This window comes from Marmota monax, unplaced genomic scaffold, assembly GCF_021218885.2.
Source record: "Marmota monax isolate L192 unplaced genomic scaffold, Marmota_monax_Labrador192_F-V1.1 WCK01_AAM20220418_F8-fsc00878, whole genome shotgun sequence".
Classification (NCBI taxonomy): Eukaryota; Metazoa; Chordata; class Mammalia; order Rodentia; family Sciuridae; genus Marmota; species Marmota monax.
Window position 1 is genome coordinate 76,130 of NW_026693026.1, and position 25,799 is coordinate 101,928.

The 25,799-nt window shown below is 37.7% G+C and overlaps 1 pseudogene; it reads right to left on the minus strand.

Annotated features, from left to right (window-relative positions):
* Positions 1–6,292: 6,292 nt before the first annotated feature.
* Positions 6,293–25,799, minus strand: part of LOC124098722 (neurofilament light polypeptide-like) — a 30,946-nt pseudogene continuing 11,439 nt past the window's right edge.

Below are 25,799 nucleotides of genomic sequence, written 5' to 3' on the forward strand. Positions count from 1 at the left end.
CCAATGGTACAGAATAGAGGACACAGAGACTAATCCACAAAGCTACAACTATCTTATATTTGATAAAGGAGCTAAAAGCATGCAATGGAGGGAGGATAGCATCTTCAACAAATGGTGCTGGGAAAACTGGAAATCCATATGCAATAAAATGAAACTGAATCCCCTCCTCTCGCCATGCACAAAAGTTAACTCAAAGTGGATCAAGGAGCTAGATATCAAATCAGAGACTCTGCGTCAGATAGAAGAAAAAGTTGGCTCCGATCTACATATTGTAGGGTCGGGCTCCAAATTCCTTAATAGGACACCCATAGCACAAAAGTTGATAACAAAAATCAACAAATGGGACTTACTTAAACTGAAAAGTTTTCTCTCAGCAAGAGAAACAATAAAAGAGGTAAATAGGGAGCCTACATCATGGGAACAAATTTTTACTCCTCACACTTCAGATAGAGCCCTAATATCCAGAGTATACAAAGAACTCAAAAAATTAAACAATAAGAAAACAAATAACCCAATCAACAAATGGGCCAAAGACCTGAACAGACACTTCTCAGAGGAGGACATACAATCAATCAACAAGTACATGAAAAAATGCTCACCATCTCTAGCAGTCAGAGAAATGCAAATCAAAACCACCCTAAGATACCATCTCACTCCAGTAAGATTGGCAGCCATTATGAAGTCAAACAACAACAAGTGCTGGAGAGGATGTGGGGAAAAGGGTACTCTTGTACATTGCTGGTGGGACTGCAAACTGGTGCGGCCAATCTGGAAAGCAGTATGGAGATTCCTGGGAAAGCTGGGAATGGAACCACCATTTGACCCAGCTATTGCCCTTCTTGGACTTTTCCCTGAAGACCTTAAAAGAGCGTACTACAGGGATACTGCTACATCGATGTTCATAGCAGCACAATTCACAATTGCTAGACTGTGGAACCAACCCAGATGCCCTTCAATAGATGAATGGATAAAAAAAATGTGGCATTTATACACCATGGAGTATTACGCAGCACTAAAAAATGACAAAATCATGGAATTTGCAGGGAAATGGATGGCACTAGAGCAAATTATGCTTTGTGAAGCTAGCCAATCCCTAAAAAACACATACCAAATGTCTTCTTTGATATAATGAGAGCAACTAAGAACAGAGCAGGGAGGAAGAGCAGGAAGAAAAGATTAACATTAAACAGATACATGAGGTGGGATGGAAAGGGAGAGAAAAGGGAAATTACATGGTAATGGAGGGAGACCCTCATTGTTATACAAAATTACATATAAGAGGTTGTGAGGGGAATGGGAAAATAAACAAGGAGAGATATGAATTACAGTGGATGGGGTAGAGAGAGAAGATGGGAGGGGAGGGAGGGGGGATGGTAGAGGATAGGAAAGGTAGCAGAATACAACAGTTACTAATAGAGCATTATGTAAAAATGTGGATGTGTAACCAATGTGATTCTGCAATCTGTATTTGGGGTAAAATTGGGAGTTCATAACCAACTTGAATCTAATGTATGAAATATGATATGTCAAGAGCTTTATAATGTTTTGAACAACCAATAAAAAAAATAAAAAAAAATAAAATAAAAGGAAATAGGTGAAAAAAACACAAAACTATCCAATGAAGATATTCCTTTAAAAACGAGGTGTCCTTTGCTAAATGTATACATAACAAGTAAGACTGTTAGAAAAATCTCTTGTGTTGCAGACTCTGCAGTCTTTAAATTCCCTAGTGTGATTGAAAATGAAAACAAAAAAAATCAATAGAAAAAGAAATGCTGGCAATATTTTGAGTCATTTCTGTCTTGAATTCATCCTAGGTAAAGATACTGGTATATGAGTTTATGCTGTTCTATAACTTCCTTAGACTTTCTGTATTTTGTTTGTTTGCTGTGTCTTATCATTGTTAATTAACTGATTGAGCATTCATTCTATCTCTAAATTTCTTTGAAATATCAAGTATGCCTTGTAACCACCATGTTGCAAACACAGCCTCAATTAATTTACAAAACAGAACCTTTGGTGATAGCTGCCCAAGGCAGAGCACTCTCCACGGAAGACTTATTGGTCTGGAATTACCTTTCTCTCTTACACTGATGAAACTAGGTTTGGTAGATAAGAAAGATGAAAATGTAAGGGGCTGCTTTTTAGAGGGTAATGATGGGCTTTTTTGAAAAGGGCTAGCCTATATGTTTGGTGGCTCAACTCTTTAAAAAATACCTCCTTAAACGTATATCATCTCTGATCCTTCACAAAGCAGTTGATATGATTATCATTACATGAATGATTGGTTTCTACAAGGATCCTCCGTGTGAATCAGGCTAGGCAGGGGAGGATTATTGTCCTTATTGTCTCTGCTACCACTTTGGTTCACCCTGAATGCTGAATTTGGATTATAACTTTCTAAATGATTTATTTACCCACTTTTTTCTTTTATAAACCTATTTATAGCCCGATTAGTATCCCTTGCTGTATTCAGTCTCCCTTGTGCAAAATTTACACTATAAATTAAAAATTATTCACACATACACATAAGCAAACATACACCCCAGCATACCCTTAGGCCTTCTCCATATCCAAATTATATTAATTCATTCCATACTTTCTTTAAAGTTTGCCTATTCAGCTGAGCTGGAAGTAACTTCTCTCATTTTCTGTATGACTTTTATGAACTCTATCTATAATTTAACATTTTTATTCTGAAGGTTTATTTTGAATCTTCAACAAATTTTGGGGGCCCCAAGGTTATTCTGTGTTTCACATTGGGTCAGGCAAGGACTCTGTGCATAAACAGACAAATACCTCTCTCTGGGATATCTTGGGAAGAGTCCATGAATGTATTAGCTATATCAAGTTGCCTCTCAATTCATTTGATGCACACTCATTTGGAGATATGTGAAAGAGAATGCTTAACCCTAATTTTTTAGGAGATCTGGGGCTCAGATAACGAAGGATGGAATGTACAGATACATACTAAGGACCCCATGCCACTGGTCATTGATCCTTACCTTAATGTTTTATCTACATTTTTTTGTGTGTGTGAGTAGGGAAAAATGGGAATTCCAGGTTCCAGATCTTTTATTTTTTTTAGGTTTTTCAATATTTTATTATGGCACACAAGAGAGAGATGGACAATGGACTTACTTCAACCAAGTGTTCCTCAAACCAACCAGCAGTTTCCATTTGGCTAATTGTTTAACATGTATTTTGCATCTGTCTGAGAATTACCACATGCATCATCCCATCAGCATCAATAGGAAGAGCTTGGTTTCTGAGGAGACTCCTAATCTTTATCCAGGCTGAAATGCCGAGAGCCTTCTTGGTACCATCCATATCATGATAGAAAAAGAAATATTTTACCTATTTGCTTAGTCACATATGTTTGACTAGATACAGTGCAAAGAAATCAAATAACTTTAAATGTAGACCACTTTGGTTTCAAGTGAAATCCATAACCTTTAAAGGCCTAAAAAACAGATATTGAGCAAAATTGGCTAACAAAGCAATTGCTCAGAAGCAGAGCAGAAAATAGTCAATAAATTTCATCTCTATTCCACATCAAATGGAAGTGCAAGAGTCTTCATAAACTTAAGGTGCATGTTGACAGATGGGATGTACATTCAATGAAACTTCCAACCACTGGAATCTAAGAATTTCCCAATTAAGACACGCAGAACAATGCCAATGTAACATACAAATACATTATCTCCCCTCTAAGTGACTGATAACAATTTCATTATTGGTATCTGTAGTTTGTAAAGGGTTTAAAACTGTGTGGCATTAAATATTGTCTATTTGAGGCAATAGAAGGAAGCTAACACCACACTGAATCATGAGCTCAGGATTTCAGGCAACATATTTCCAGTGGCAAATGACCTTTGGTATTCTTTCTTCTCCCTAAATTACATGCCAATTTAAAAAATTATTCCTCTTGACTATATCACATGCTCAGATTTCAACTTCTGACCATGATAATCAGATGAAAAATGTTAATAATGACAAACATGTAGAATTCCTATTCTACCCATATTGTGTTATTACATACTAGTTTACAATGAAAGATCTACTTGTCACATATTTTCAGAATTGTCTCCTAGGAACCATTCTTCACATAATATGGTACACATATGGGGCAAAGTATATTGTTACTTATGGACTCTTACTTACTCGTGTTTAGTACCAATAAAATTTTTGAGAGAAAAGATTTTATTATAGCACTAAGAATTTCCAATTAAAGAAGAAAAAATATTTTAGTTGTTTAAATTTTGATTTTACACAAAAGATATTATAGATCAATAGTCCACTTGTTTGTTAGGGTCTGTAAACAAGTCTGGATGGTGCCTGGCAAAATGCCAGAGGGATTGGTTTGTGAAGGAACACCAGCGAGTCATTAAGTGTGGAGATTCCTTATTGGTTGACTGATGTATCTAGTTTATGCTAATTAGATAAGCTGTGTGTAATGTATAAATACTGCTCCTGTCCTGCAATAAACGGCTCCCACTCCTGCTGTATCAAGGTACACAAGTTGCTCGTCACCCCCCCTGGTTATTTTGCTGCAGCCGGACTGCGGCAGATGGTGGCCCATTATGGGGAGCCCCGGGACACTCGGGGGTAAGTGATGAAAAAAAAAGCTGCCGGTCCATAGATAGGACGGGAGCAATCTGCTGGTCCCTAGGCAGATAGGGCGAGAGGAAAAATGGCCATTTCGAGAAAATGGAGAAGATTGATACAGTATGTTTGTGTCTTGTTTTGTCTCAGTGTATTGTATTGTCTTTATGATGAAAATATGGAAGGGGTGAGAAGTAAATTACTAAGGGAAGGAGGCACTCCAGTGGAACCAAGAATAGTTAGGGCATGTGTTGATGGAAGCCCAGGAACTCTAGTCAGAAAGAAAAAGAAAGTTCAGAAGAAGAAAGATTATCAGGAAAGAAGTTGCAGTGAAAGGCTATTACTAAATACTTTTCATTACTGGAGGGTGCATCAATCGGTGCGGTGGCGGCTGCCACGTGCACGAGCTGGTCATGGCGCAGCAAGGGCTTTCCAAGCAGCGGCAACCGGCTCTTCCCTGCCCCCAGCCCGGGGAGCGGGATGCCACTGCGAGAGCCCAAATCCAAACCTGTGCCCGGAAGCAGTTTGAGACCAGAACTCTCCCCAGGGCCATCTGGGGCTGCCCAGGACGCTACAACCAGCAAAAGACGCTACCAGCATCCCTGATGTTTGATCATTTCCAAAGCCAGTAACTACAATGGTTCTCCCACACCTGGAAGCTAATGAGTAATGAGCACTATTAAGGCTTATTTCAAATGTAAAAAACCTTGAGATAATGTACTAAATTGTTCAGAAAGTTGTTTTCTTAGCGCCTGCTGGAATACTACAGGATTTTCTTTAGCCATCCGGAGTTCCTGCCTTCATCCCAGTGCCGGTGAAGACCAAGGTGGAAGAATTTCCAGTGTTGCTGAAAACCGGACGAGACTTCGGCTGAGGAACGGAGGAGACTTCGAATCAAGCTAGCTGCCTGCAGAACTTACCTGGACTATGATTTAAGCTAGCTGCCTGCAGAACTTACCTGGACTGTGATTTACCTGGACTGTGAGTTAATCTATTGAGACACTGCTTTACCTGGACTGAGACAACAAACTGTAATCTACAACAAATTGTAACTCGGTATCTTTGCTAACGGTGTCATTGCTGGTATAATTTTTCCAAGGGCTTCTTGCATGGAGCCATCAATTTGCTTGGTATTGTGACATTTTGTATCCTCCCCTTCTGCTTGTAGCAGATTATTTATGGTGTTTGTGTAAAAACCACTATGGTTGTTATTTAAATCAAACAAAAGGGGGAAATGTTAGGGTCTGTAAACAAGTCTGGATGGTGCCTGGCAAAATGCCAGAGGGAGTGGTTTGTGAAGGAACACCAGGGAGCCATTAAGTGTGGAGATTCCTTATTGGTTGACTGATGTATCTAGTTTATGCTAATTAGATAAGCTGTGTGTAATGTATAAATACTGCTCCTGTCCTGCAATAAAGGCTCTCACTCCTGCTGTATCAACATACAGAAGTTATTCGTCACCCCCTGGTTATTTTGCTGCAGCCGGACTGAGGCACTTGTTTATGGTTTATATCATGCCATCATTGAGATATCTTAATTATGTCAACAACCACAACAAGAAATGTGTCATTCAATGTAACTTTATTTACTATTTGTTGCACATAAAGGTCTTTAATTTCTAACTACCATAGGTTCAAACGACTATTTTTCCATGAAGTCTGACCTTGACATTAGTGAATTCATTCATTCATGTTGTGTTTTTATGGTAAACCTCTGAATGATTCACATTGCCATAGATCCTGAACTCATAAGCGTGGACCATGCACAGGCTAGCAGCAAGCCAGAAAGCCACTTGGCAAGCCAAAGGATACTCTGTGTAAGGAGAAAATTCATAGCACAACATTAAATGTCCAATCGAAGTCATCTTAGAATTATACATATATTGACTTCTTAATTTATATAAGGTCTGGAACTCCACTGGTTTGTTTGTGATGAGGTTGACCTGATTTCAGGAGAATTTTTCCTGGAATAATTAAGGAAAGGGTGCTCGATGGATCTTTCTTCTTAGTTGCTTGTTCCTCCCCAGCACTTTCATCTTTCTTCTCATCCTCTTCGGCTCCTTTGGTTTCTTCTTCTTCACCTTCACCTCCTCCTTCTTCTTCCTCTTTTGCTTCTTCAATTCTTTCTTGGCAGTTTCTTCCTCTCAGGCTCCCTCCTCTTCCTCTGCCTCTCCTTCTCCTCCTCTTCAGCTTCCCCTTCAGAGAGTGGCTTGTCCTTGGCTTCCTAGGCTTTGGCAGCCTCCATGGTCTCCTCCAGCTCTATCTGTTCTTCCTGGACGTGGCTGGTGTAGCTAAGAGGGGGAAGAAGCGGGCAGACATCAAGTAGGAGCCGGTCTGCAGACTTCCTTTTCCATAGGTAGATCAGCTAAAGAGCTGGGAGCTTTGGGAGTAGCTACTGGTGAGTTGCCCACGCAGGTGAAACTGAGCCGGGTCTCTGCCTTCCAAGAGATTACTCTAAACTGCAATCTTGATATCCAAAGCCATCTTCACGTGGAGGAGTCTGGGTATTCTTTTAGGTAAGGTGCCATTTCGCTCTTTGTGGTTCTCAGTTCATTTTCTACTTTGTTGATTGTGTCCTGCATAGCACTGATGTCGGCGTTCTGCTTGTCCTCTAGCTCCTGCAGCTGCTTCAAAAGGGATTTGTCCATAGCCCAGCACGCTTCAATCTCCAGGGTCTTGGCCTTGAGCAAGCGACAGCTCTCGTCGCCTCTTGTCACCTCTTTCGTAGTGGCGTGCACTGCGTGGGTGCTCTTGGCTGTGCTCTCAGGCAGCATGGTGAACTGGCTCTTGCACTCTTGGGCATTTTGCATGTTCTTGGAGGCCAGCTTCTCATATTGCCTGCGAATGTCCTTGAGCACTGCGGAGAGGTCGGGCTTGGAGGACACGTCCATCTCCAGTGAGATCTGTGCTTACTGAATCTGCATCTGCAACTCTGCGATCTCCTCTTCTTGCACTTTTTTTCAGAAAAGCAATTTCGTCCATCAGGCTGGTGATAGGCTTTTCGAGATCAGCGAGGCGAGGGCCATCGCCGCCTCATCTGCGCCTTTGCGCGCCCGCATCAGCCAGCCTTTGGTCCCAGCACCTCCTTTTCATAGTGCTCTTGCAAGGTTGCGCAGTCTTCCCCAGCCTTTCGCGTTTTCCCTGGTGAGCCTGCTTCTCCGTGGTAGCAGTCTTCCGCTGCCAGGCGCAAGTTGTGTATCTCCTGCTCCTACAGCGCCTGGAAGCGGGACGGCTTAGAGTGCTTCTGGCACAGCACCAGCAGCTCCGCTTTCAGCACCTTGTTCTGCTCCAGCTCTTGCACCCGCTCGAGGAAGCTGGCAAAGTGGTCGTTGAGGTCCTAGAGCTGCGCCTTCTCCTGAGTGCGGATGGACTTGAGGTCATTGCTAATGGTGGCTACCTGGCTCAGGTCTAGGTTTTTCAGACTGTGCATCAAAGAGCCAGAACTGCAGGAGCAGCTGTGGCGCACGGGGAGCTAGGAGACAGGCGCCAAATAGCTGGCTTATGCGGAGCACTCGGTGCTGTAGCCGCTGCTCTCGATAGAGTTGTGAGCCCAGGGCATCTCCACAAAGCGCCGCTTGCAGGAGGTAAGTAGTAAGGCTCTTCTCTAAGGAACTCAGGGTGGCGGTTGGTACCCCCCTGGCCCGAGGCGGAGATGGGGGCCTGGAGAGGAGGAAAGGCAGGGGAGGAAAGGGAAAGATGAATTGCTGTGTGCCTGGGTTCCAGATCATACTATGCACTTTTGGTTAAGACTCAAATTCTCTGAGCCTTCTTTTTCTTATGCATAAGTTGGATAAATTAACACCTATTTCATTTTTTGGGGTTGTCAAATCTAGATTTGACATTGTGATTTTGGAAAAAGTATTTTCTCTGTAAGCCTTAATTTCTTAATTTATAAAAATAGGAACAATTATAGTATCTCATAAAATTGTAGTAAGGATAAGGAAGGTCTTGGCACATAGGACATATCCAGTCTTAGCTCTTATCTATTATGATGTCACAAGATGTTTGAATGTAGGTAATGTAAGTTGTGTTAAATAATATTGCATTTAATCATATCATAGCTATTTACATTTCAGAATGTAAGTAGCTAAAAGATGAGTTAATAACATTGTGATCTTTTTACAATTGAACATTCAGTTTTTTACTTTAACCACTTTCTTGTGGTGATTCATGTGTGTCATGGCCTATGTTAAATTTCAGTGATATTTTTATTTGGATAAATTGTATTTGGCTTCCTATTTCTGTCAGATGATAGGAAAATAATGAAATAATAGTGTGAGAATTTGACCAAAGTAAACCTGAAAGCCATCAACTGGATATTTTGTTAGAAATGTAATAATGAGATAAAAATGTGAATTATCTTGAAATTCAGAGTGACTTCATTCTTTGGTTGAATAATACTGATATCTGCAGTTTTCCTTTTGATGATAAAAGTGTATGAGAGGTAAGCATTTTTCTTTACATGAACAATATTTGGGTTTTACATAATAATAGCTCTTTTAGTTTAAAATTGTTCCCCAATATATTTATTGCTGTTTTACTATTCTTAAACTTTATTAATAGGGTATCTTGTTATCATAAATTATTTCTTCTCTATTAACATTATTTTAAATCCTGTACTCTCTTTTATCTGATTTTTATTTGAAAATATATGTTAGTTATAAATGTTAATAGTTATATATTAGTTATAAATGTAAATAGCTATGATATGATTAAATGCAATATTATTTAACACAAAATATATTTAGCATATTTTTATGAATCTTTATGGATAGAAACCTATGGACCTGTACAGTATTTCTGGGAATTAATTGTATTCCTATGAGGTGATAAAAGTATCATTAGTTTGTTATTAAGAACAGAAATATGAAGGTTGAACAGCTATTTAGTGCAAAATTATTATGGAGGAATGTGTCCTAAGAAGTTCAAACACTGATGTGCATTTTATATTTTACAAGCTTGTAGACAAGCTATTTAAACCCATACAAAATTTTTGTTAAATAAGGAAAAGTGACTTAGGTGTGGTTTGGGTAAAGCCCATCTTCTTAGATTAATTTTTTTTTTTTATCATTGTGGCTGTCATTGCCCACAATAGGGATTCAAGTACAGCATCAGCAACTCATGTTAACAGTGTGTTCCCTATCCTTCTATACCAAGCTAGAGAAAGGTATTAGAAAGGTTTCAGATAACATTGATTAAATTAGTGTGTACCTATGATTTCACTAATACTTTTCTAGGAGGCTAATAATCCAATCTTTGCTCTTGTACTTAAGAGCAAAAAAAAAACTAATTCAGCAGAAAATGTTTTGCCATATCAAGTGTATTTATTAATGAAATCTAATTGGCCTGTCACTGATTGATCTTTGAGACAAAATCCAAAGGCCATCTGTCAGTGTAATTGCTGTATTATTAAGTGCATCTGTACATGTTTATATTGTAAAATTACATATTCTTATATACTCTTAAGATTTGAAAAATTAACAATCTGAATTTTCTCTAATATCTTTATATTCTTAATTTTCTTATTCTAGTACCTGACCTCCTAAAGCTAGAATAATGCAGAACATCTGTATTTATTCATCAGTGATAGAAGGCCGAAGGAAGATGGTAATGAAAGAAAAAACAAATTTCCTCAGCATAAGCTTTGCCAGTTACTGCTAAATGTGTAGCTGCCTTACATTTTTAAAGCATGACTAAAGCAGATACTACATTTTTCACAATTGTACAAATTAACAATGTACGCTATCTTTACCATATGATTTGACTTTGAATATGTCTTGACATGTTGCTGTTTCTTTAACATTCCTTAGATGGCACAAAATGGAAAATATTTTTTTCTGAACAAAAACATGAACAAAGTATTCTTTGTAAAGTATGCAAGTCAAATATGTAGTTGTGAAGCAAGCCATCATATGCAACCATTATCTGGTCATAATTTTCCTTTTGGAAAATATACATTTTTAACAGATGCTGTCACTGAATATAAAGCAAAAGGGAAAAATCAGGAAAAAAAAAGATTTATTTTTTCCCTTCCACAACAGTTATACAAAAATGCTTTACTATTTATTGCAGGTAGATCATATGCATTTGAATTAATTATCAATATACTATTGCCAGCCTTATGATGAAAAACTGTGATTATATTTTACTATTTACTACATATTATTTTATCATTGCCAACTAATGTTAGAACTATTTAAACATTTAAACATTCACTGGCATGATATTTAGAATTTGTTATATACTGGGTTGGTGGTGATTGACTTATCCCCATCACACTGAACCTTCCACTCTTCTTCCACTTTGTCCTCTCTTGGAAAAAATTAGGTTAGAAGCCCATGACTATAATTCTTTCCAGCAGTACCATCTGGTTCCTTGGCACCAGAAGTTATATTGGTTCTTTGTGGTTGCTACTGAATTTGTCATATTGTTAGACAACATATAGGGTGTTCTTGCTATATTATCCTAATTTTCTTTCAAGTAATTATTATTATTTAGAGAATCTTATTTTGCTATTTCTGAGAGCATAGCAGGATTTTATTGTGACAAGTTTTTATATCCAAACAAGTTGTATGTCAGTCTGGAGATTCTTTACCCTGTATTATTTTTTTTCTCCGTTTGAAGAGAGACTAATTTAAAGTTAACCATGAAGGTTTACTATTTCATTTAAAGCCTGTGTGTCCTTTTAAGAATCATTAAAATGTATATTTAAAATCCTATTATTACTACCATCATGTCCAAATTGTGAATATTTAGAAATCTCTATCAGTGGCTCAGATAACCTTCTAAAATCCAGCAATACTTTATCTGTGTTTAAAGATAACTACCTGCGTGAATATTGTTTTATTTTGTAGATGAGGTGGTTCTACTGTCACATCTAATAACACTTAGAAACAATTTAAAAGTAGAATTGTGGAAAGTTCATCGGAATTTCAATAATCAAAAAGAAATTCCCAAGCACATATTTCTACAAACTTCAGCAGTTTTTTTTTTAATCTTACATTGTCAAATTGATACTTTTGATGAAAGCAAAATTATTTGGCCCACTTTTTTCTAAAGTAAAGATCATAAACAAAAATAATTTCTTAAGCTCTTAAAAAATCTGCATAGAAAGCAGATAACTTTCACAAATATTTATTTTATCATATTTTATTTGATTTATTTTTTATTTATATATGATAACAGAATGCATTACAATTCTTATTAAATATATAGAGCACAATTTTTCATATCTCTAATTGTATACATAGTATATTCATACCAATTCATGTCTTCATACCTGTACTTTGGATAATAATGAACATCACATTCCACCATCATTTATAACCCCATGCCCCCTCCCTTCCCTTCCAACTGCTGGCCCCTATCTAGAGTTCGTCTATTCCTCCCATCCTTATCCTACTATGAATCAGCCTCCTTATATCAGAGAAAATATTCGGCATTTGGTTTGAGGGATTGACTAACGTCAGTTAGCATTATTTTCTCTAACTCCATGCATTTTCCTGCAGATGCCATGATTTTGTTCTCTTTTATTGTTGAGTAATATTCCATTGTGTATATATGCCACATTTTTTTATCCATTCAGCTACTGAAGGGCATTTATGTTGGCTCCACAATTTAGCTATTGTGAATTGCGCTGCTATAAACATTGATGTGGCTGTGTAGTATGCTCTTTTTAAGTCCTTTGGGTATAGACCGAGGAGAGGGATAGCTAGGTCAAATGGTGGTTCCACTCCCAATTTTCCAAGAAATCTCCATACTGCTTTCCATATTGGCTGCACCAATTTGCAGTCCCACCAGCAGTGTATGAGTGTACCTTTTTCCCCACATCCTCACCAACACTTATTGTTGTTTGTGTGAATAATAGCTGCTATTCTGACTGGAGTGAGATGAAATCTTAGAGTGGTTTTGATTTGCACTTCTCTAATTGCTAGTGATGATTAACATTTTTTTAGATATTTGTTGACTGATTGTATATCATCTTCTGAGAAAGTTCTTTTCAGTCCTTGGCCCATTTGTTGATTGGGTTATTTGTTTTTTTAGTGCTTACCTTTTTGAGTTCTTTATACACCCTAGTTTGTGTCCATCCCATTTATTGATTCTTGATTTTAATTCTTGCACCACAGGAGTCTTGTTAAGGAAGTTGGGTTCTAATCCCACATGATGGAGATTAGGGCCTACTTTCTCTTCTTGTAGACACAGAGTCTCTGGTTGTATTGCTAAATCCTTGATCCATTTTCAATTGAGTTTTGTGCATGGTGAGAGATAGGGGTTTGATTTCATTTTGTTGTATATGGATTTCCATTTTTCCAGCACCATTTATTGAAGAGGCTATCTTTTCACCAGTGCATGTTTTCAGCACCTTTGTCTAATATAAGATAATTGTAGTTTTGTGGGTTAGTCCCTGTGTCCTCTATTCTGTACATTGGTCTACCAGTCTGTTTTGCTGCAAATACCATGCTGTTTTTGTTACTATTGCTCTGTAGTATTGTTTAAAGTCTGGTATAGTGATGCCATGTGCTTCACTCTTCCTGCTTAGGGTTGCTTTAGCTATTCTGGGTCTCTTATTTTTCCAGATGAATTTCAAGACTTCATGGTGTTTTTAACTCCTTTGGGTATAGACCGAGGAGAGGGATAGCTAGGTCAAATGGTGCTTTTTCTATTTCTATGAGGAATGCCATTTGGATTTTGATCAGAATTGCATTAAATCTGTATAGTGCTTTTGGTAGTATGGTCATTTTGATAATATTAATTCTGTCTATCCAAGAGAAGGTAGATCTTTCTGTCTTCTAAGGTCTTCTTTGATTTCTTTGTTGAGGATTCTGCATTTTTCATTGTATAGATCTTTCACCTCTTTCGTTAAGTTGATTCTCAAGTATGTTTTTGTTTTTTGAGGTTATTGTAAATAAGGTAGTTTTCCTCAGTTCCTTCTCAGAGGATTTGTCACTGATATACAGAAATGCCTTTGATTTATGGGTGTTGATTTTATATCCTGCTACTTTGCTGAATTCTTTTACTGGTCCTAGATGTTTTCTGGTGGAGTTTTGGGGTCTTCTAGGTATAGAGTCATATTGTCAGAAAATAGTGCTAATTAAAATTCTTCTTTTCCTATACATATCCCTTTGATTTCTTTCATCTGTCTAATCACTCTGGCCAGTGATTCAAGATCTATGTTGAATAGAAGTGGTGAAAGAGGGCATCCCTGTCTTGTTCCAGTTTTTAGAGGGAATGTCTTTAATTATTCTCTATTTAGAATGATGTTGGCCTGAGGCTTAGCATAGATAGTCTTTATGATGATGAGATATGCTCCTGCTTTCCCTAGTTTTTCTAGTGTTTTGAACATAAAGGGTGCTGTATTTTGTCAAATACTTTTTTCTGCATCTATTTAGATGATCATATGATTCTTATCTTTGAGTCTATTGATGTGATGAATTACATTTATTGATTTCCTTATGTTGAACCAACCTTGCATCCCTGGGATAAATCCCACTTGATCAGGTGTACAATCCTGTTGATATGTTTTTGTATTCAATTTGCCAGAATTTTATTGAGAATTTTTGCATCTATGTTCATTAGAGATATTGGTCTGAAGTTTTCTTTCCTTGATGTGTCTTTGTCTGGTTTGGGGATCAGGGTGATATTGGCCTCATAGAATGAGTTTGGAAGTGCTACTCTTTTTCTATTTCCTAAAATAAATTGTAGAGTATTGGTATTAGTTCTTCTTTAAAGATCTTGTAGAACTCAGCTGTGTATCTATCCTTTCCTGGATTTTTCTTGGTTGGTAAGCTTCTGATGGTGTCTTCTATTTCATCTCCTGGTCTGTTTAAATTGTGTATCACTTGGTCTGTTTAAATTGTGTATATCTTCCTGATTCAATCTGGGCAAATTGCATGAGTTAAGAAATTCGTCAATGCCTTTAATGTCTTATATTTTATTGGAGTATAAGTTTTCAAAATAATTTCTAACTATCCTTGGTATTTCTGTAGTATCTTCTGTGATATTACCTTTTTCATCACGTATGCTGGATATTTGAGTTTTCTCTCTCCTTCTCTTCATTAGTGTAGCTACTAAAACGTTTCTTATCAGCAAAAGAAACAATCTGTAAGGTGAACAGAGAGCCTACATCCTTGGAACAAATTTTTACCCCTTATACATCAGATAGAGCACTAATCTCTTGGGTATATAAAGAACTCAAAAAGCTAAACACCAAAAAAACAAAAACAAAACAAAAAAACAAATAACCCAATCAACAAATGGGCCAAGAACCTGAACAAACACTTCTCAGAAGAGAATACACAATAAATTCAAAAATATATGAAAAAATGTTCATCATCTCTAGCAATTAGAGAAATACAAATCAAAACTACTCTAAGATATCATTTCACTCCAGTCAGAATGGCAGCTATTATGAAGACAAACAACAATAAGTGTTGGCAAGGATGTAGGGGAAAAGGTACACTCATACATTGCTGGTGGGACTGTAAATCAGTGCAGCAATATGGAATGCAGTATGGAGATTCCTTGGAAATCTGGGAATAGAACTACCATTTTACCCACCTATGCCTCTCCTTGGTCTATACCCAAAAGACTTAAAAACAGCATGCTGCAGGACACAGCCACATCTATGTTTATAGCAGCACAATTCACAATAGCTAAACTGTGGAGCCAACCTAGATGCCCTTAAGTGGAGGAATGGATAAAAAAATGTGGCATGTATACACAATGGAATATTACTCAGCAATAAAAGTGAATAAAATCATGGCATTTGCAGGTAAATGGATGACATTGGAGAAGATAATGCTAAGTGAAGTTAGCCAATCCCCCAAAAAACAAATGCTGAATGTTTTCTCTGATATAAGGAGGCTGACTCTTAGTGGGGTAGGGAGGGGGAGCATGGGAGGAATAGATGAATTCTAGTTAGGGCAGAGGGGTGAGAGGGAAAGGGAGGGGGAAGGAGATTAGCAAGGATGGTGGAATGTGATAGATGTCATTATCTAAAGTGCATGTATGAAGACACAAATTGATGTCAACATACTTTATATAAAACCAGAGATATGAAAAGCTCTGCTCTGTATATGTAATAAGAATGCATTCCACTGTCATTTATTCTTTAAAAAAACGATAAAAACATTAAAACATAAATATTTAAATTTTTAAAAAAGAATTGTAATGCATTCCACTTTCATTGATTTTTTTTAAAAAAATCAATAAAAAAATAAATGAGCACTCTTTGCTATTGCTCCTTTGACTTTTTCTACATGAGTCTGTGTGTGAAGTCTGTATTCTTTTCTATTTATTGTTGCACTATCATTTCCTTATGCTCATTCTCTGAATTCTTGGGGCTTTATAATAAGTACTGGAATGAGAAGGTATTATTTCTTTAAATATGTTATTCAGGATTGTGTAGGCTATTCTAGGTGTTGACTATTTGGTGAAAATCTATAAAAAGAGGTTAATGAAAGTCTGATTTGGAATGTTGTATTGACCAAGTTGAGATGAATTGGCATCTTAAAAATATTCAGTTTATAAATAATGAAAAAGGTAATCTGTTCTTTTATTTAGATTTTATTTCCTTCCCACAATATTTCACAGCTTTCTGTGGATATACTTTTGTACATAGTTTGCTGTATTTATACCTGTTCCATTTCTTAGTAATTTTGTAAATGGGTTTTTTTTAAAGATTTAAAGTGAGTTGTTTATTGCAGATGTAAGGAAATTCAGTGACCTTTATGTCTTGACGTGGTAGGTCATTTCCTGTTAGCTCCATCTACTGTCACTAAAACACGGGATACTTGCTTTGATGCATTTCCCCCTGCACTTTACAAAATTGTGACATTAAACACCTGTGTATCAACGTCCAACCATTTAGTGGAGATCCAACAGGGGGCAGCCTGGAACAACTCAACAGTGATCTCTGAGCACTCTGTGCTGTGCCCTGGCTGCCAGCAGGGAGAACGTGAACACACCTTGGCAGTTTCAAGGACAGAGAGCCTGTTTCCCTCAGGAAGGGCGCCATCCATTGCAGCTGGGGAATGAATTGCGGGGAGCTCACTGGAGGAAAAATCTCCTATATGCAGCATTGATGGCAGAGAAAGGAAGTTGGTGGATGAGGGGGTTTTCTTGGCTTTTCCCTGATACTTGTTGACAGCCTGCAGAGAAGATCTCATTTCTGGAATGTTCCATATTAAGTTACGCTTTTCTTCCTGACATAAAATTTTATGAATACTTATTTTACAGAAATATCAATCATTGCAGGGGTTAAAAGGCAGAAATCAACATGCTGTGTTTTTTTTTTTTGTTTGTTTGTTTGTTTTTTACAAATTCAATATGGATAGATCTTCCAAACAAAAGTTGAATAAAGAAACTAGAGCTCAATAACACAATCAATAACTTAGACTTAACTGACATATATATATATATATATATATATATATATATATATATATATATATATAATATTTCAACCTATATCAAGAGGATACACTTTCTTCTCAGCAGCACATGGATCCTTTTCTAAAATAGACCACATATAATGCCACAGGGAAACTCTTAGCAAATACAAAGGTGTAGAGATACTACCATGCATTTTTATCAGATGATAATGGAATGAAATTGGAAATCAATGACAAAATAAAAAATTAAAATTTCTCCATCACCTGGAGACTAAACAATATGCTACTGAATGAACTATATGTTACAGAAAACATCAAGGAAGAGATTTAAAAATTTTAGAGGTAAATAAGAACATAGACACAACATATCAAAATCTCTGGGTCTTTAGGAGAACTCTTGACACAGATTCAGAAAGGCATCAACATATGCAGAAATTACAAAATTACAGGACTTGTGGTCAGTGAGTTGGGATGATATCAAAAGCTTGGTCTTTATCTCCATTGCCAATCTAATAACAAGGACAAGGTTTTGAGAAAAAGAAAAAAAAGTTTTTCTTGACTTGCTAGCACAGGAGGAACTTGGGACTCCCGCCCTAGAGGCTGTGATTTTTCTCTGCCTGGAGTAACACAGGACTTTTAGAAGAGGAACACAAGGGTGGAGAATCCAGATATTATCAGTAGATGTAAATCATTAGTGTCCATCAGGTGTCCTTGAGTGACCCATTGCGCTGGACCTCAGGTATAGAGTTCCTCCCTCCCTCCCTTCCTTCCTTCCTCCCTTCCTTCTGAACAGTGAAGGACATCATAGCTTAGTCCAGGACAGGAACAATTTTGGTCTGTTTATCCTGCTGATATGGAGTGTGAGAGGCAAAATAAGAAGAAAAGGAAAAAAGAAAAAGTTTTACAATAAGCTGCTTGTGGTCAAGCAGCAAATACTCAAAGCATGAAGTGGACCCCCATTACAAGGACAGGCCAGATCCAGCAGAATCTTGTTGGAGCCCATATTAAAAGGTAAAATGTGTGCTCATGTGTCCACCTGTCATTAACTTATATCATTTCTTTTTCCTACAGTGTTAAAGTAGTTGCAAATATCTTTAAAAACAAGAGCATTAAAACTCATGGTATTTCAAGTTTAAGTATGTTATTCATAGAAAACCACTTTAGTTTTACTTTCCTGGATTTTATGGAAGCAACCTTTCAATAATGTGTTTAAGATAACTTCTTTGTGTATCTGACTTTGAGAGCCACATTTAGTCTATCTTTTTGGTCAAAGAGGAGACAGCCTTATTTTTACTCAGTAGAGGAAAAGTATTATGTGGGGAAATGAAGCTCAAAAAGTCAAGCTGATTCCAAAGTATCTCAAAATAATTCAAAAGACACCATAGCTGTCAACACATTATTCATACAGAGTCTCCTCTGTGGGAGCATTTATACATAGGTTGATTAGTTTCATACCTCTGTCTGAATGGGATTTGGGTAGAACTTTATAACAATATTGGATGATGTTCTTACTTTACTGGTATTATATATTGATATGATCTTTTGTCTATTCTGACCTTTTTTAATTGCAATACTTTATATAAAATTATACAAAATTAATCAATTGTTTTTTTCTATGTGACTTTGAAAAATAAAGTCTACTGGTTCCAGTAAAGAATCAATTTTTAACATGATTAAAGTCATTTGTATAGACTTATGTAAAATATCAGTTGAGACTTTTTGCACTTACATCTAATCCATTATAAACTAATGGGAATCTTAAAAAAAAAAAAAAAAAAAAAAAACTGTTCCAGAATAAGTTCAAATACACCAGGTAACAAATATGTAAGTACAAGGAGCTCACTAACTATGCTATTCCAAATAGATTAAAAGCAATATTTATTTTATACTATGGTTCTATGGAAATAAATTAAAACCTGTTATTTCTTCCTATGCTTGGATTCATAGGCAGATAACAAAATTCTCCATTTCATTCACCTCTTGAATAGCTAGCTGGTTATAACTTCTCAAAATCCCACTCCTCCATAGTATTGTCTCTCCTTTTTTCAAGACCAGAATTTTCACCTTTTTTATTTTTTAACAGAGGTTTCAGATCAATCACTGATGCCTTCACCTGGGTTTTGAGTACTTTTAGAGATTCTTTTTCATTCTTCAGTTTATCCTCTCTGAAACATTTATTTCCTTTTGAATGTTGTGGTCTCTCTACTCTGAATGAATTTTATGTAATTCTTGAAATTTATTCCACATATTTAAGGGAACTCCAGAAGGACACTCTGCACATGCATTTACATTTGGCTCTGTTTCAGTTTTATTGTCAATCTTTTGGGAAATCTGAGAGTTTAGAAGTAATAGCCAAAGGGAAACTGGCCTGTGGTTATGGAATTGACTTATCTGTAATTAATCTAATAGGGGTGTACAGGAAATAAAGAAAAGAGGAAATAAATAAATATACAGTGAGAAAATAAATAGAGGAATAGAATGAAGTGTCCAATAAAGACAAGGAGTTCAAAGAAAGAATCACTGAGGAATTAATATTTTATCTGAAACTCAAATATAGTGAATTTGGTTTGAAAAGATGTACATAGATATCAGAGTGGAAATGAATTATTACACTAGTGATGGTAGTACTCAAAGTGGAAATATCAATTATTTTTTAATTAGTTCTTTTTAGTTATACATAATAGTAGGATTCATTTTGACATAATTATAAAAGCATCCCTTATCTTTGGCCTCTTTCAGAGCTGTGACCAAGGCCTAAATTGAACTCATTTATTGCCCTTACATTTCCATAGGACTCATTCAAACCCATCAGGGCAGGAATAAAAAAATATTATAGGGATGTTCTTGTGCTAATATCCCCAAGGCATGTATTTCCTCTATGTTGCAAGCCATCCATGGGCTATGTATGGAATTTGTCTGCATTACAGTCCAGTGGATAGTAACATCTGGTGTCTGGGAACTTCCAGTGAACATTTCCTTTGTGTAAGAGTGCCCAGAGACATTGTGAATTTCTATCCTGCTCTTCCATGTCCCACATGGCACCTGAGATGGGTGTTACCGGCCAAGATGCCAATCAACCTGATGGACTGCAAGACAACATAAAGCAAGACTCTGCCCTTGAAACCTTATTCCTGCCTTTGACATACCCCCCACTGGAGCCATTTTCTTTGTGTAGCTCTGTGTGGACTAAACCTATCAGGGGCTCCACTTTTAAAAACATTTCTGATTCTTTGTCTTTTGTACTTCACTAACTATTCTACACTTTAATTTCTCAGGTGGCTTACACCCTCCTCAGCAGGAAGAATAACTCCACAACAAGATGCTAGCCATTCCCTATGCCTCTACAATGATTTTTGTTTAGAAAAGCACTTGAGATGTTCCAATTCCCAGTCCCATAAGGCCAAGCTTTTATTAAGCCACACAGTGTCTTTAATATTAATCCTAATTATGGAGTAGAGTGATGTCAGCTTCTCAATATCCAGGAAGGTCTGTTTTTGAATTTAGTAAATTTATGTACAACAGCAGGACACAACCAAATAACCCCTGAACACCAGAGAGAGACCCCAAGCCTTTCCAACTTGGAGGAGTTTATACGCCATCCTCTGTCTTGGAGGTGTTCCAACACTCTTTGAGCTGGTGGCATAATGACACAGAAATTAAAGCCACATGATCAACATAATAAAACTTCAGTACTCATTCAGTTTATGTCCAAGTCACAGCTGTCACCACAATCACATTAAATAGGATCAGATTATGTAAATACACTTGTGGAAAAACAAAGACCATTGTTGTACTCCTCATGTGGAAGTATATTGACCTTCTTTTCCTCATTGGATCTCTTGTATTTCCTTTGCCTTCTAGTGTGGCTTGAGAAATACGAAGTGCCAGTAAAAGGCTCAGGAATGACTATAGACATCTATGACACTGCCTCATAGATTCTTGAAGAGTGGTTCTTCAGTTCTGCTCTGAATGGTTCATTATCAGGACCAGTGCAGATTGCTGCATGAAGGGCCCGCTTCATCCCTAACTGCCCTAGGTCTTGGAGTTCTTCCATGGGTTTCCATCACAGGATGCCATGGGTCACTCTGCCACATTGTCCCAAGCATAGTTTCAGGAAGCTATCACCAAGAAAAATAAAGAGATGGCAGTGTCCTCATTTACAGCTTAATGTATACAGCTTAATGTAGGGCAGGTGGTGACTGATATGCTCTTACTCTGTTTACTCTAGTAAGAGTATATCTTCAGAACAAGTGTCCCAGATCCAAAAGAGCCATTCTATTGTACTTTCCACAGATTTTTGCCTAAACTGTTTCCGCAGTTCTACCAGCAGAGTATCATCTCTCATGAAAATATGCATGTGCTGGTGGGGAGGGGGCAGATCCTCACCCTTCTTGGCCTTTTCAATTATGACTATAAACTCATCTGTCACTTGGCACTGACACCTAAATTGGCTCATCCAATCTTCTTCAGAGATACTAGATGGAAAAGGATCCCATCTATGGAAGTCCAGTTCTGAACAGGTATTCCAAATTGTAAAATCTATGATAACCAGTCACCTCCCTTTCCTTTGAGTAATGAAAAGGGAGAGGAGAGGGCCCAAGTGCAGCCAGAGGAATCATGGTGGGTGAGGAGCAGGAGGAGGGTCACAGAGAGACAGATGGGCTAGGAAAAGAGTAAAGAGTATCACCCTTTAAGCCTCTGGAGATGCAGGAAGACTTAATTGCTATGAAGCCAATTCCTAAGACAAAGGAGTGAAGACCTTGCAAGAGAAGACCTGGGTCTTCATTGTCTGAAACTCTATCTAGTGTGTTGGTGATACTCTCCATTGAATTTTTAATTTGGCTTATTAATTCCTTCCTTTTGAGGATTTCTGACTCATCCTTCTTCAGGATCTCTATCTCCTTATTGAAATAGTCTATTTATTACTTCTTGAATTTTCTCTCTGATTTAATTTCTTATGCCATCTTTTTATTACCTGGTAGATTAGCTTAACCATGAATTTTATGAAGTCCATCTCTGACATTTCTTCCACTGTGGTGTCAGTGGAGTCTATTGTCCATAGTTTCTGTGTTATTTGGGATCATTTGTTCCCTTGCTTTTTTTATATTGTTGGCTTATTAATTCCTTCCTTTTGAGGATTTCTGACTCATTCTTCTTCAAGATCTCTGTCTCCTTATTGAAATAGTCTACCCATCTATCTGGATGGGTCTGATGCTGTAGAGTATTTACCTTATGAGTTTATAGTGTTCCTCTATGTCATTAGTTTGTACCTCACAGATTGGAGTGGGGGGAGATCCCAATCATAATAGTAATGTATGTAAACATTATATAGCAGTAGACTAAGTCCTTAGATCCTATTTGGTTAGCTAATGTTAATTGGGACAATATGTAGATAGTGGGATGAGTAATTTCCATTAGTAAAAACAGTAAATAATTATGCATTATATGTGGCTTAAAATCAAATAATAGGTGTTGTCTATGGTTTCCACCATATTAATTATTGCTATGACATTGATCGTAGGTGTAGATGTTATGTATCTCAATTAGTTTTAATAAATATTAAGGATAGAGTTGAGTATGAGGAAAGAAGGAGAGAAAAGAGAGTCGAAAACTTTTTGCAATTTCAAAGGGTGAATAGGACAGATGCAGTCATACTTAGGATATGTTGTTAATGTGAAAATGAAGAGAAAACAGAAGAATCTAAAGGAGGAAAGAGAGATTGAAATTTTGGTTTCAGAAATAGGATAAAGAGAACAGGAGATATGGGATACAGAATAGTGGCAAAGTCGATACATAAAACAAAATCTGAAAATACAGAACGGGAAAATTACATCTTCGGGGGCGGGGAAAGAAAAATGAAAAGAAAAAAGGCTAGAAATGAGGAAAGAGAAACAAATATGAATGTGTGTAGGAGTCCTGGGATCATTCAGTACACAAACAAAACAAAAGCCCTTCACAGATGTAGAAATACAAATGGCCAACAACTATATGAAGGATATATAAAGTAATGTTCAATAACTCTATTAGTCAGAGAAATTAAAACTAAACTGAGATTTAATCTCACTCTAGTCAGAATGGCAATTATCAAGAACATAAGCAACACTAAATGTTGGTGAAAATGTGGGGAATAAGGTTCACTCACATTGCTGTGGGAGTGCAAATTGGTGTAACCACTCTGGAAAACAATAAGGAGATTCCTCAGAAAACTTGGAGTGGAACCATCATTTGACCCAGTTATCCCACTACTTGGGTTATACCCAAAGGAGTTGAAATCAGCATACTGCAGTGATACAGCCACATCAATGTTTATAGCTGCTCAATTCACAATTACTAAGCTAACGAACCAAACCTGGTACCCTTCATCAGATGAATGGATAAAGAAAATATGGTATATATACACAATAGAATATACTTTGCCATAAAGAAGAATGAAATTGTGGCATTTGCCAGTAAATGGATGGAACTGGAAAATATCATGCTATGTGAAATAAGCCAATTCCAAAAAACAAAAAACAAAACAAAAGCCAAATGTTTTCTCTCAGATATGTGGATGCTAACCCATGACAAGAGAGGGTAGGAAAGGAGGGAAGTAGGGAAGTATAGGGGTTGATTGGATTAAGCAAAAAGAAATGAAGGGAAGGGAGAGGGTTGGGTATAGGAAAGACTGTAGAATGAATTGGATATATTTGCCTATGCTTATATGTGGATACATGACCACTGTAATTTCACATCATGTACCACCAAAAGAATCGTATCCAAATTGGAATGGGTTGCACTCCATGTATGTATAATACATCAAAATATACACTACTGTCATGGGTATCTAAAATTATCAAATAAAAAAGAAAATAGAAGGGAGATCAGTGGAGTAGAAGAAGGAAATAGAGGATGAGGGAGAAAAGACAAGAAAAGAAACAACTGTCAAATGAAATTGACTGAATTATGCCATGTTCATATATGAATATACCATGATGAATTTCACCTTTGTGTATGCCTACAAAGCACCATTTAATATAATAAATATGTTGAATACAAGTAGAGAAGGGGAAGCGGAACAGAGGGAGGGAGGAGGGACAGATAGAGTAAGCACTGAGGACTAAAATGAAGCAAATTATTCTGCATGCATGTATGATTTTTGTCAAAATGAGCCCCACTATTATTAATTATTGTGAATAACTGTAGTGCACTAATAAAACATTTTTAGGATTGAAACAATTAAATGCTATGCTATGCAAGAAAAAATAAATTGGGGGCCCAGGTTTCTCCCATGAGCTACTTACTCCTTGGATGGCCATGCTGTCCCCAGTTGGCACAGTCCTGCTGCTGGTTGGTTGACTCTTTCTCAGGCTGATACAGAGGCAGCAGTATTCCCTGAGCCAACCCCAGGCTGTTCCAAGCTGCCATAAAAGTGGGGAAAGAAATGCCTGAAAGAAGAAAATCTGTCCCACCCTCAAGGCTCCTAGGAGCAGGAAAGTAGTTCTGCTGAAAATCTTTCATCAGGCTGATTGGGGAGCTGTTTTCCAGGTGTAGCTGCTAGAGGGAGGCCACAAAAAGGAATAGACCCATGTCAATGGCACCAAGGCTGCTGTGGTACAGAGAATAGGGCCACCACCTCCTCAGCATTATTGTGTTTCTATGGAAGAAAACCCAGGCACCCTGCAGAAGAAGGTTCTGGATCTGAAGAAGAGCTGGATCTCAGAGGATGCCATGGAGGCCTTGCAGGGTAATAATATGGCTGTGGAAGCCTGAACCATCATTCAGACTGCCCCTTCTCCCCCACACCTGTGCATTTCCTAAGCCTGCCACAGATGATGCTGTAGGTACCCACTCACTGTACAAGGCAGTCGTCTTCCAGTCTCTTACTGCCTCCCAGAGCAACTTTGGCCCATGTTCTGATGTGCATCATGATTCTAGGGATTTGCCATCCAGTGGCATGATTGACATAGGCCCCTTGACTTTCATGTTATGGGCACAGTGGGTGCAGGAACCAAGAGCTCCTCTCTAACATTCCAGCAGCAGAGCAATTACCCACCATCCCAAACTAGCCTTACAGGTATAAATTTTCATTAATAAAATATTTTTCTAATTTAGTAATCAAGGTGGCTTTTGGAAATATTTTGCCTTGACAAATTTGACCTCAACATGATCACTTCTACAAGTATCAGAAGAATCACCTATCATGAGCTGAACATTACTTTGCCTCTAAAAGACAAGTGGAGAATATTACAGATGACAGAAAGTATTCTGAATCCAAGGCCTGGCTGGGCCACTATAGGTGGTCTGACTGACCTCAGAGAGCATGTGGGGCTTCCTATACTCTTAACAAAATTCAAGGAAGTGAATGGAATCTGAAGGAAGTGGTGGGGCTGGTGGCAGCATGCTGTTAAATGAGGGAACGGCTCCCTCTCCTCAGAATCCCAGGGGCAGCGGGTCAGGCTCTAGCCTTGTGGGAAGATGCCCCTAGATGTAAGGTAGAATCAAGAACTGGAGGTGTCGCTGGAGGGGTGTGGCAGGATCTGAGTTGCCGGAGGTTGGGCTTTCAGCATCACCCACACCACTCTTCCATGTCCCAGTAACCCCTACACCTCTTTCTTGTCCCTCTCGATGGCCTTGAGGAGAGGGCTGACGACACACATGCACTGGGTGCCCAAAACACCGCCCTGGCCTGGCATCAGGAGCTTTTGGAACTGGTACCCAAGATGGAAGATCACTGTGGGAACAGGCTGCAGTCCCATAGTCTACAAATAGTGGCCCCCGTGGCACCACACAACAGTGAGGAAGTGGAGAGTCCCCAGCAACTAAG